Here is an 11,400-nt window from a genome sequence, read left to right as displayed (position 1 = left end):
CGCAACGCCGGTGGGCACCCGGGAGTGCTTCGAAGTGTGCTCCAAGGTGCTGCGTGCACGTTGTCGGAGCCCGGTTTGCCCCGGGTGCGCACCTCGCGTGCACCTTCGTCGGGGTGGGCACCTTGGCTGGGTTTGCCCCGGCTGCGCTCCGAAGCGGGGTTATTGGAGCGCCGCCTCTTTTTTTGTCGGAGCGTTTGGTGGGGTTTCTCGCATTGGCTCTTCCGAGGCCCGGTTGCCACCCTGGCGCGCACGAAGTCGGAAGTAGGGTTAATTGCCCGGGTGCGCACCTTTGCCAGGGTGGGCACCTTACCTGGGCTGCGCACCAGGGCGGGCTCAAGATGGCACGCGCGTTCCGTTTTTTTCACTATCTTTCAAAACGGAAATTTTAAAATCTCCTTTTTTTTTTGCCTTTTCTGGAAATTAGTGAAGGCAGCGCATCAAAGGTGCGCACCTCGCTGCCCACCTTGGTGTGCTCTGAGGTGCGCACCCGGGAGCGCTACGAAGTGTGCTCCAAGGTGCGGCGTGCACGTTGTCGGAGCCCGGTTTGCCCCGGGTGCGCACCTCGCCTGCACCTTGGCCGGGGTGGGCACCTTGGCTGGGTTTGCCCAGGGTGCGCTCCGAAGCGGGGTTACTGGAGCGCCCCCTCTTTTTTTGTCAGAGCGTTTGGTGGGGTTTCTCGCATTGGCTCTTCCCAGGCCCGGTTGTTGGGTGCGCTCCCACCCTGGCGCGCGCGAAGTTGGAAGTTGGGTTAATTGCCCGGGCGCGCACCTTCGCCAGGGTGGGCACCTTGGTGCGCACACCTTGGCTGGGCTGCGCACCAGGGCGGGCTCAAGATGGCACCAGCATTCCCTTTTTCTCACTATCTTTCAAAACGGAAATTTTAAAATCTCGTTTTTTTTTTGCCTTTTATGGAAATTAGTGAAGGCATCGCATCAAAGGTGCGCACCTCGCTGCCCACCTTGGTGTGCTCCGAGGTGCCCACCACGGTGCGCAACGCCGGTGCGAACCCGGGAGCGCCCCGATGTGTGCTCCAAGGTGCGGCGTGCACGAAGTCGGACCCCGGTTTGCCCCGGGTGCGCACCTCGCGTGCACCTTGGTGCGCACACCTTGGCTGGGTTGCGCGGCCTGGTGGGCACCATGGTGCGCACCAAGGAGCGCTCCGAAGTGTGCTCCAAGGTGCGGCGTGCACGAAGTCGGAGCCCGGTTTGCCCCGGGTACGCACCTCGCGTGCACCTTCGCCGGGGTGGGCACCTCGGCTGGGTTGCGCGCCCTGGTGCGCACCAAGGAGCGCTCCGAAGTGTGCTCCAAGGTGCGGCGTGCACGAAGTCGGAGCCCGGTTTGCCCCGGGTGCGCACCTTCGCCGCGGTGCGCACCATGGCGTGCACGAAGTCGGAGCCCGGTTTGCCCCGGGTGCGCACCTCGCGTGCACCTTCGGCGGGGTTGCGCGCCCTGGTGGGCACCATGGTGCGCACCAAGGAGCGCTCCGAAGTGTGCTCCAAGGTGCGGCGTGCACGAAGTCGGAGCCCGGTTTGCCCCGGGTGCGCACCTCGCGTGCACCTTCGGCGGGGTTGCGCGCCCTGGTGGGCACCATGGTGCGCACCAAGGAGCGCTCCGAAGTGTGCTCCAAGGTGCGGCGTGCACGAAGTCGGAGCCCGGTTTGCCCCGGGTGCGCACCTCGCGTGCACCTTCGCCGCGGTGGGCACCATGGCGTGCACGAAGTCGGAGCCCGGTTTGCCCCGGGTGCGCACCTCGCGTGCACCTTCGCCGGGGTGGGCACCTCGGCTGGGTTGCGCGCCCTGGTGCGCACCAAGGAGCGCTCCGAAGTGTGCTCCAAGGTGCGGCGTGCACGAAGTCGGAGCCCGGTTTGCCCCGGGTGCGCACCTCGCGTGCACCTTCGCCAGGGTGGGCACCTCGGTGCGCACACCTTCTCAATGTTTTCTTGCCTTTTCTGGAAATTGGTGAAGGCAGCGCATCAAAGGTGCGCACCTCGGTGTGCTCCGAGGTGCGAACCCGAGAGCGCTCCGAGGTGCCCACGAAGTCGAAAGTCGGGTTAATTGCATTGTTTTCCCCGGGTGCGCTCCGAGGTGCGCAACATCGGCGCGCACCAAGGAGGGCTCCGAAGTGTGCTCCAAGGTGCGCACGATGGCGTGCACCTCTGGTGCGCACGATTCGGAGCTCGGTTTGACCGGGGTGCGCACACCTTGGCTGGGTTGCGCACCTTTTGTGCGCTCCAAGGTGCGCACGAAGTCGGAGCTCGGTTTGCCCCGGGTGCGCACCTTCGCCAGGGTGCGCACCTTGATGCGCACGCCTTGGCTGGGCTGCGCACCTTGGTGGGCGCCATGGTGCGCACCTTTCGTGCGCTCCAAGGTGCGCACGAAGTCGGAGCTCGGTTTGCCCCGGGTGCGCACCTTGGTGGGCGCCATGGTGCACTCCGAGGTGCCCAAGATTGGTGCGCACCAAGGAGCGCTCCGAAGTGCGCTCCAAGGTGCGCGCGAAGTCGAAAGTTGGGTTAATTGTCCGGTTTGCCTCGGGTGCGCACCTTGCGTGCACCTTCGCCAGGGTGGGCGCCTTGGTGCGCACACCTTGGCTGGGCTGCGCACACCTTGGCACCCGCGTTTCCTTCATTTTAAATTTTTTTTTTTTACAATCTCTCAAGTGGGAAATTCTATAATCTCAACTTTTTTTGCCTTTTCAGGAAACTTTTGAATGGAGCGCATCATTGGTGCGCTCCGAAGTGTGCTCCAAAGCTCTCTCCAGCTGCGTGCACCTGCCCCGGCCGCGCACCCGGCCCCGCCCAGCTTCGCTCACCTGTCCCGGGCGTCTGGTGCGGAACCTTAGAGTAAGAAACATCACCGTGCACCTTGGCCAACGTGCGCGACTCGACCGAGCGCGCACTGGCCGAGGTGCACACCGATTTCACCTGGGTGCGCGCGCAGCACCTCGGGCGCACCGGGGTGCGCGCACAACGCCCGGGTTGCACCGTGGCCTGTGTGCTCGGGGCGCCTCGGGTGCGCGCTCGGTGTCGCCCCCGCGCGCGCGGTAGTGCGGGCAGCGCACCCCGGCCCGGCCCGGCCCCGACGAGAACGCAAACGGGCAAAAGGTTTATTCAAATAGCATTGCGACGCCCGGCGAAAAACTAAAAAAGGGTGCAACACCGGGACTTCCCGGGAGGTCACCCATCCCAGTACTACTCCGGCCCAAGCGCGCTTAACTGCGGAGTTCTGATGGGATCCGGTGCACTAACGCTGGTATGATCGCACCCGTTATGAGCTTGTCGCAGTGTGTACTTAGCAAACCGCGACCCACGTGCGAATCCACCCCGGCCACCCACCCCCGTCGAGGTGCACACCCTCCCTCGCGAAGTGCGCCCCGTTCGCCAAGTGTGAGCCCTGCCCGGGTGCGCGCACCTTGCTAGGGCGTCGGGTGTGCACCCGGCCCGGCCTACGTGCGTGCACCTGGAGGGGGCGTCGTGTGCGTGCAGTGTCCCGTCTGCAACGCGGTGCCCACACACCACCTCGGGCGCAACGACCTGCGCTCACATGTGGGCCGAGTGCACCTTGGTGCATGTTCGGGGCGCCTCGGGTGCACGCTCGATCTTGCCCCGGTGCACCAAGGCGCTCGGTTTGCCCCGGGTGCGCACTTGGTGCAAGGTGGGCACCCAAAATAGGGATCAAGCACCAAAACACAAGTTTCGGGATGCAAAATGGGACCCAAGGACCACAAATGCGTTCCAAGACCCATGATGGGTCCACGAGAACAAAAATGTGTTCCGAGACTTAATAAACAAATATTGGGTTTTAGGAGAAGAAACATGCTCTGATGCCCAAAACGAGAATCGACCCCGAAAAGGCCACAGGCCAAAAGTGGGATGCGAGACAAAAAAAAATGGGACCCGAGGACCAAAATTGGGTTCCCAGGTCGAAGACAGGGCAACCGGACAAGAAACGACCTCTAAGGCTCGAAATGAGTCCCGACGACTAAAACTTGACAAGAAGCACCCATCAGGCACCCAACTCGACACCCATGGGATGCCGACCCACCCGGGCTTCCACCTAGCACACCTTGGCACCCACCCACCCTCGCACCCAACCTCGCACCCAACTTAGCACCTTTGAACCCACATTGGCACTCACCCTGACCCTGGCACCTTGGAACCCACATTGGCACTCACCTTGACCCTGGCACCCACCTTTGCACTCACCTTGGGACCCACCCTGGCTCCCACCTCGGCACCCACCCAGACACCCACCTTGGTTCCTTGGCACCCACCTTGGATCCTTGGCACCCACCCCGACACCCACCTTGGCACGCAACTTGGCTACTTGCCACCCACCTTGGCTCCTTGACGCCCACCCCGACAACCACCCCGTGACCTACCCTGGCTAGGGTTGGTGCACACCCACCCTGGTGCCCACCTTGGCACCCACCCTATGACCCACCTTGGCACGCACCTTAGTACCCACCCCGTTACCCACCCTAGGACCCACCCCGTGACCCACCTTGGCCAGGGTGGGTGCCTTGGTGCGCACAACTTGCCTGGGCTGCACACCAGGGCGGGCTCAAGATGGCACCCGCGTTCCGTTTTTTTCACTATCTTTCAAAACGGAAATTTTAAAATCTCATTTTTTTCTTTTTTTTGCCTTTTCTGGAAATTAGTGAAGGCAGCGCATCAAAGGTGCGCAATGCTGGTGCGAACCCGGGAGCGCTCCGATGTGTGCTCCAAGGTGCGGCGTGCACGAAGTCCGAGCCCGGTTTGCCCCGGGTGCGCACCTCGCGTGCACCTTCGCCGGGGTGAGCACCTTGGCTGGGTTGCGCGCCCTGGTGCGTACCAAGGAGCGCTCTGAAGTGTGCTCCAAGGTGCGGCGTGCACGAAGTCGGAGCCCGGTTTGCCCCGGGTGTGCACCTCGGGTGCGCACCTCGCGTGCACCTTCGCTGCGGTGGGCACCTTGGCTGGGTTGCGCGCCTTGGTGGGCACCATGCAGTGCACGAAGTCGGAGCCCGGTTTGCCCCGGGCGCGCACCTCCGCCAGGGTGGGCACCTTGGTGCACACAACTTGCCTGGGCTGCGCATCAGGAAGGGCTCAAGATGGCACCCGCGTTCCGTTTTTTTCACTATCTTTCAGAACGGAAATTTTAAAATATCGTTTTTTTTTGCCTTTTCTGGAAATTAGTGAAGGCAGCGCATCAAAGGTGCGCAACGCTGGTGCGAACCTGGGAGCGCTCCGATGTGTGCTCCAAGGTGCGGCGTGCACGAAGTCGGAGCCCGGTTTGCCTCGGGTGCGCCCTGGTGGGCACCATGGTGCGCACCAAGGAGCGCTCCGAAGTGTGCTCCAAGGTGCGGCCTGCACGAAGTCGGAGCCCGGTTTGCCCCGGGTGTGCACCTCGGGTGGGCACCTTGGTGCGCATGCCTTGCCTGGGCTGCGCACCAGGGCGGGCTCAAGATGGCACCCGCGTTCCTTTTTTTTCACTATCTTTCAAAACGGAAATTTTAAAATCTCATTTTTTTTTGCCTTTTTCTGGAAATTAGTGAAGGCAGCGCATCAAAGGTGCGCACCTCGCTGCCCACCACGGTGCGCAACGCCGGTGGGCACCCGGGAGTGCTTCGAAGTGTGCTCCAAGGTGCTGCGTGCACGTTGTCGGAGCCCGGTTTGCCCCGGGTGCGCACCTCGCGTGCACCTTCGTCGGGGTGGGCACCTTGGCTTGGTTTGCCCCGGCTGCGCTCCGAAGCGGGGTTATTGGAGCGCCGCCTCTTTTTTTGTCGGAGCGTTTGGTGGGGTTTCTCGCATTGGCTCTTCCGAGGCCCGGTTGCCACCCTGGCGCGCACGAAGTCGGAAGTAGGGTTAATTGCCCGGGTGCGCACCTTTGCCAGGGTGGCACCTTACCTGGGCTGCGCACCAGGGCGGGCTCAAGATGGCACGCGCGTTCCGTTTTTTTCACTATCTTTCAAAACGGAAATTTTAAAATCTCCTTTTTTTTTTGCCTTTTCTGGAAATTAGTGAAGGCAGCGCATCAAAGGTGCGCACCTCGCTGCCCACCTTGGTGTGCTCTGAGGTGCGCACCCGGGAGCGCTACGAAGTGTGCTCCAAGGTGCGGCGTGCACGTTGTCGGAGCCCGGTTTGCCCCGGGTGCGCACCTCGCCTGCACCTTGGCCGGGGTGGGCACCTTGGCTGGGTTTGCCCAGGGTGCGCTCCGAAGCGGGGTTACTGGAGCGCCCCCTCTTTTTTTGTCAGAGAGTTTGGTGGGGTTTCTCGCATTGGCTCTTCCCAGGCCCGGTTGTTGGGTGCGCTCCCACCCTGGCGCGCGCGAAGTTGGAAGTTGGGTTAATTGCCCGGGCGCGCACCTTCGCCAGGGTGGGCACCTTGGTGCGCAAACCTTGGCTGGGCTGCGCACCAGGGCGGGCTCAAGATGGCACCAGCATTCCCTTTTTCTCACTATCTTTCAAAACGGAAATTTTAAAATCTCGTTTTTTTTTTGCCTTTTATGGAAATTAGTGAAGGCATCGCATCAAAGGTGCGCACCTCGCTGCCCACCTTGGTGTGCTCCGAGGTGCCCACCACGGTGCGCAACGCCGGTGCGAACCCGGGAGCGCCCCGATGTGTGCTCCAAGGTGCGGCGTGCACGAAGTCGGACCCCGGTTTGCCCCGGGTGCGCACCTCGCGTGCACCTTGGTGCGCACACCTTGGCTGGGTTGCGCGGCCTGGTGGGCACCATGGTGCGCACCAAGGAGCGCTCCGAAGTGTGCTCCAAGGTGCGGCGTGCACGAAGTCGGAGCCCGGTTTGCCCCGGGTGCGCACCTTCGCCGCGGTGGGCACCATGGCGTGCACGAAGTCGGAGCCCGGTTTGCCCCGGGTGCGCACCTCGCGTGCACCTTCGCCGGGGTGGGCACCTCGGCTGGGTTGCGCGCCCTGGTGCGCACCAAGGAGCGCTCTGAAGTGTGCTCCAAGGTGCGGCGTGCACGAAGTCGGAGCCCGGTTTGCCCCGGGTGTGCACCTCGCGTGCACCTTCGCTGCGGTGGGCACCTTGGCTGGGTTGCGCGCCTTGGTGGGCACCATGCAGTGCACGAAGTCGGAGCCCGGTTTGCCCCGGGCGCGCACCTCCGCCAGGGTGGGCACCTTGGTGCGCACAACTTGCCTGGGCTGCGCACCAGGAAGGGCTCAAGATGGCACCCGCGTTCCGTTTTTTTCACTATCTTTCAGAACGGAAATTTTAAAATATCGTTTTTTTTTGCCTTTTCTGGAAATTAGTGAAGGCAGCGCATCAAAGGTGCGCAACGCTGGTGCGAACCTGGGAGCGCTCCGATGTGTGCTCCAAGGTGCGGCGTGCACGAAGTCGGACCCCGGTTTGCCCCGGGTGCGCACCTCGCGTGCACCTTGGTGCGCACACCTTGGCTGGGTTGCGCGCCCTGGTGGGCACCATGGTGCGCACCAAGGAGCGCTCCGAAGTGTGCTCCAAGGTGCGGCGTGCACGAAGTCGGAGCCCGGTTTGCCCCGGGTGCGCACCTCGCGTGCACCTTCGCCGCGGTGGGCACCATGGCGTGCACGAAGTCGGAGCCCGGTTTGCCCCGGGTGCGCACCTCGCGTGCACCTTCGCCGGGGTGGGCACCTTAGTGTGCAGACCTTGGCTGGGTTGCGCGCCCTGGTGGGCACCATGGTGCGCACCAAGGAGCGCTCCGAAGTGTGCTCCAAGGTGCGGCCTGCACGAAGTCGGAGCCCGGTTTGCCCCGGGTGTGCACCTCGGGTGGGCACCTTGGTGCGCATGCCTTGCCTGGGCTGCGCACCAGGGCGGGCTCAAGATGGCACCCGCGTTCCTTTTTTTTCACTATCTTTCAAAACGGAAATTTTAAAATCTCATTTTTTTTTGCCTTTTTCTGGAAATTAGTGAAGGCAGCGCATCAAAGGTGCGCACCTCGCTGCCCACCACGGTGCGCAACGCCGGTGGGCACCCGGGAGTGCTTCGAAGTGTGCTCCAAGGTGCTGCGTGCACGTTGTCGGAGCCCGGTTTGCCCCGGGTGCGCACCTCGCGTGCACCTTCGTCGGGGTGGGCACCTTGGCTGGGTTTGCCCCGGCTGCGCTCCGAAGCGGGGTTATTGGAGCGCCGCCTCTTTTTTTGTCGGAGCGTTTGGTGGGGTTTCTCGCATTGGCTCTTCCGAGGCCCGGTTGCCACCCTGGCGCGCACGAAGTCGGAAGTAGGGTTAATTGCCCGGGTGCGCACCTTTGCCAGGGTGGGCACCTTACCTGGGCTGCGCACCAGGGCGGGCTCAAGATGGCACGCGCGTTCCGTTTTTTTCACTATCTTTCAAAACGGAAATTTTAAAATCTCCTTTTTTTTTTGCCTTTTCTGGAAATTAGTGAAGGCAGCGCATCAAAGGTGCGCACCTCGCTGCCCACCTTGGTGTGCTCTGAGGTGCGCACCCGGGAGCGCTACGAAGTGTGCTCCAAGGTGCGGCGTGCACGTTGTCGGAGCCCGGTTTGCCCCGGGTGCGCACCTCGCCTGCACCTTGGCCGGGGTGGGCACCTTGGCTGGGTTTGCCCAGGGTGCGCTCCGAAGCGGGGTTACTGGAGCGCCCCCTCTTTTTTTGTCAGAGCGTTTGGTGGGGTTTCTCGCATTGGCTCTTCCCAGGCCCGGTTGTTGGGTGCGCTCCCACCCTGGCGCGCGCGAAGTTGGAAGTTGGGTTAATTGCCCGGGCGCGCACCTTCGCCAGGGTGGGCACCTTGGTGCGCACACCTTGGCTGGGCTGCGCACCAGGGCGGGCTCAAGATGGCACCAGCATTCCCTTTTTCTCACTATCTTTCAAAACGGAAATTTTAAAATCTCGTTTTTTTTTTGCCTTTTATGGAAATTAGTGAAGGCATCGCATCAAAGGTGCGCACCTCGCTGCCCACCTTGGTGTGCTCCGAGGTGCCCACCACGGTGCGCAACGCCGGTGCGAACCCGGGAGCGCCCCGATGTGTGCTCCAAGGTGCGGCGTGCACGAAGTCGGACCCCGGTTTGCCCCGGGTGCGCACCTCGCGTGCACCTTGGTGCGCACACCTTGGCTGGGTTGCGCGGCCTGGTGGGCACCATGGTGCGCACCAAGGAGCGCTCCGAAGTGTGCTCCAAGGTGCGGCGTGCACGAAGTCGGAGCCCGGTTTGCCCCGGGTACGCACCTCGCGTGCACCTTCGCCGGGGTGGGCACCTCGGCTGGGTTGCGCGCCCTGGTGCGCACCAAGGAGCGCTCCGAAGTGTGCTCCAAGGTGCGGCGTGCACGAAGTCGGAGCCCGGTTTGCCCCGGGTGCGCACCTTCGCCGCGGTGCGCACCATGGCGTGCACGAAGTCGGAGCCCGGTTTGCCCCGGGTGCGCACCTCGCGTGCACCTTCGGCGGGGTTGCGCGCCCTGGTGGGCACCATGGTGCGCACCAAGGAGCGCTCCGAAGTGTGCTCCAAGGTGCGGCGTGCACGAAGTCGGAGCCCGGTTTGCCCCGGGTGCGCACCTCGCGTGCACCTTCGGCGGGGTTGCGCGCCCTGGTGGGCACCATGGTGCGCACCAAGGAGCGCTCCGAAGTGTGCTCCAAGGTGCGGCGTGCACGAAGTCGGAGCCCGGTTTGCCCCGGGTGCGCACCTCGCGTGCACCTTCGCCGCGGTGGGCACCATGGCGTGCACGAAGTCGGAGCCCGGTTTGCCCCGGGTGCGCACCTCGCGTGCACCTTCGCCGGGGTGGGCACCTCGGCTGGGTTGCGCGCCCTGGTGCGCACCAAGGAGCGCTCCGAAGTGTGCTCCAAGGTGCGGCGTGCACGAAGTCGGAGCCCGGTTTGCCCCGGGTGCGCACCTCGCGTGCACCTTCGCCAGGGTGGGCACCTCGGTGCGCACACCTTCTCAATGTTTTCTTGCCTTTTCTGGAAATTGGTGAAGGCAGCGCATCAAAGGTGCGCACCTCGGTGTGCTCCGAGGTGCGAACCCGAGAGCGCTCCGAGGTGCCCACGAAGTCGAAAGTCGGGTTAATTGCATTGTTTTCCCCGGGTGCGCTCCGAGGTGCGCAACATCGGCGCGCACCAAGGAGGGCTCCGAAGTGTGCTCCAAGGTGCGCACGATGGCGTGCACCTCTGGTGCGCACGATTCGGAGCTCGGTTTGACCGGGGTGCGCACACCTTGGCTGGGTTGCGCACCTTTTGTGCGCTCCAAGGTGCGCACGAAGTCGGAGCTCGGTTTGCCCCGGGTGCGCACCTTCGCCAGGGTGCGCACCTTGATGCGCACGCCTTGGCTGGGCTGCGCACCTTGGTGGGCGCCATGGTGCGCACCTTTCGTGCGCTCCAAGGTGCGCACGAAGTCGGAGCTCGGTTTGCCCCGGGTGCGCACCTTGGTGGGCGCCATGGTGCACTCCGAGGTGCCCAAGATTGGTGCGCACCAAGGAGCGCTCCGAAGTGCGCTCCAAGGTGCGCGCGAAGTCGAAAGTTGGGTTAATTGTCCGGTTTGCCTCGGGTGCGCACCTTGCGTGCACCTTCGCCAGGGTGGGCGCCTTGGTGCGCACACCTTGGCTGGGCTGCGCACACCTTGGCACCCGCGTTTCCTTCATTTTAAATTTTTTTTTTTTACAATCTCTCAAGTGGGAAATTCTATAATCTCAACTTTTTTTGCCTTTTCAGGAAACTTTTGAATGGAGCGCATCATTGGTGCGCTCCGAAGTGTGCTCCAAAGCTCTCTCCAGCTGCGTGCACCTGCCCCGGCCGCGCACCCGGCCCCGCCCAGCTTCGCTCACCTGTCCCGGGCGTCTGGTGCGGAACCTTAGAGTAAGAAACATCACCGTGCACCTTGGCCAACGTGCGCGACTCGACCGAGCGCGCACTGGCCGAGGTGCACACCGATTTCACCTGGGTGCGCGCGCAGCACCTCGGGCGCACCGGGGTGCGCGCACAACGCCCGGGTTGCACCGTGGCCTGTGTGCTCGGGGCGCCTCGGGTGCGAGCTCGGTGTCGCCCCCGCGCGCGCGGTAGTGCGGGCAGCGCACCCCGGCCCGGCCCGGCCCCGACGAGAACGCAAACGGGCAAAAGGTTTATTCAAATAGCATTGCGACGCCCGGCGAAAAACTAAAAAAGGGTGCAACACCGGGACTTCCCGGGAGGTCACCCATCCCAGTACTACTCCGGCCCAAGCGCGCTTAACTGCGGAGTTCTGATGGGATCCGGTGCACTAACGCTGGTATGATCGCACCCGTTATGAGCTTGTCGCAGTGTGTACTTAGCAAACCGCGACCCACGTGCGAATCCACCCCGGCCACCCACCCCCGTCGAGGTGCACACCCTCCCTCGCGAAGTGCGCCCCGTTCGCCAAGTGTGAGCCCTGCCCGGGTGCGCGCACCTTGCTAGGGCGTCGGGTGTGCACCCGGCCCGGCCTACGTGCGTGCACCTGGAGGGGGCGTCGTGTGCGT

The 11,400-nt window shown here is 63.4% G+C and overlaps 2 non-coding genes across 2 annotated transcripts; both read right to left on the bottom strand.

Moving 5' to 3' along the window:
- Positions 1 to 3,143: 3,143 nt before the first annotated feature.
- On the bottom strand, positions 3,144 to 3,262 carry LOC131871714 (5S ribosomal RNA). Its single transcript, XR_009369920.1, has one exon. It is a non-coding gene; the product is annotated as a 5S ribosomal RNA (ribosomal RNA).
- Positions 3,263 to 11,066: 7,804 nt separating this feature from the next.
- LOC131871713 (5S ribosomal RNA) lies at positions 11,067 to 11,185 on the bottom strand. The gene has a single exon (XR_009369919.1). It is a non-coding gene; the product is annotated as a 5S ribosomal RNA (ribosomal RNA).
- Between the last annotated feature and the right edge of the window lie 215 nt (positions 11,186 to 11,400).

This window comes from Cryptomeria japonica, unplaced genomic scaffold (genome assembly GCF_030272615.1).
Source record: "Cryptomeria japonica unplaced genomic scaffold, Sugi_1.0 HiC_scaffold_448, whole genome shotgun sequence".
Lineage (NCBI taxonomy): Eukaryota > Viridiplantae > Streptophyta > Pinopsida > Cupressales > Cupressaceae > Cryptomeria > Cryptomeria japonica.
This window is presented reverse-complemented; position numbering and strand designations above follow the sequence as displayed.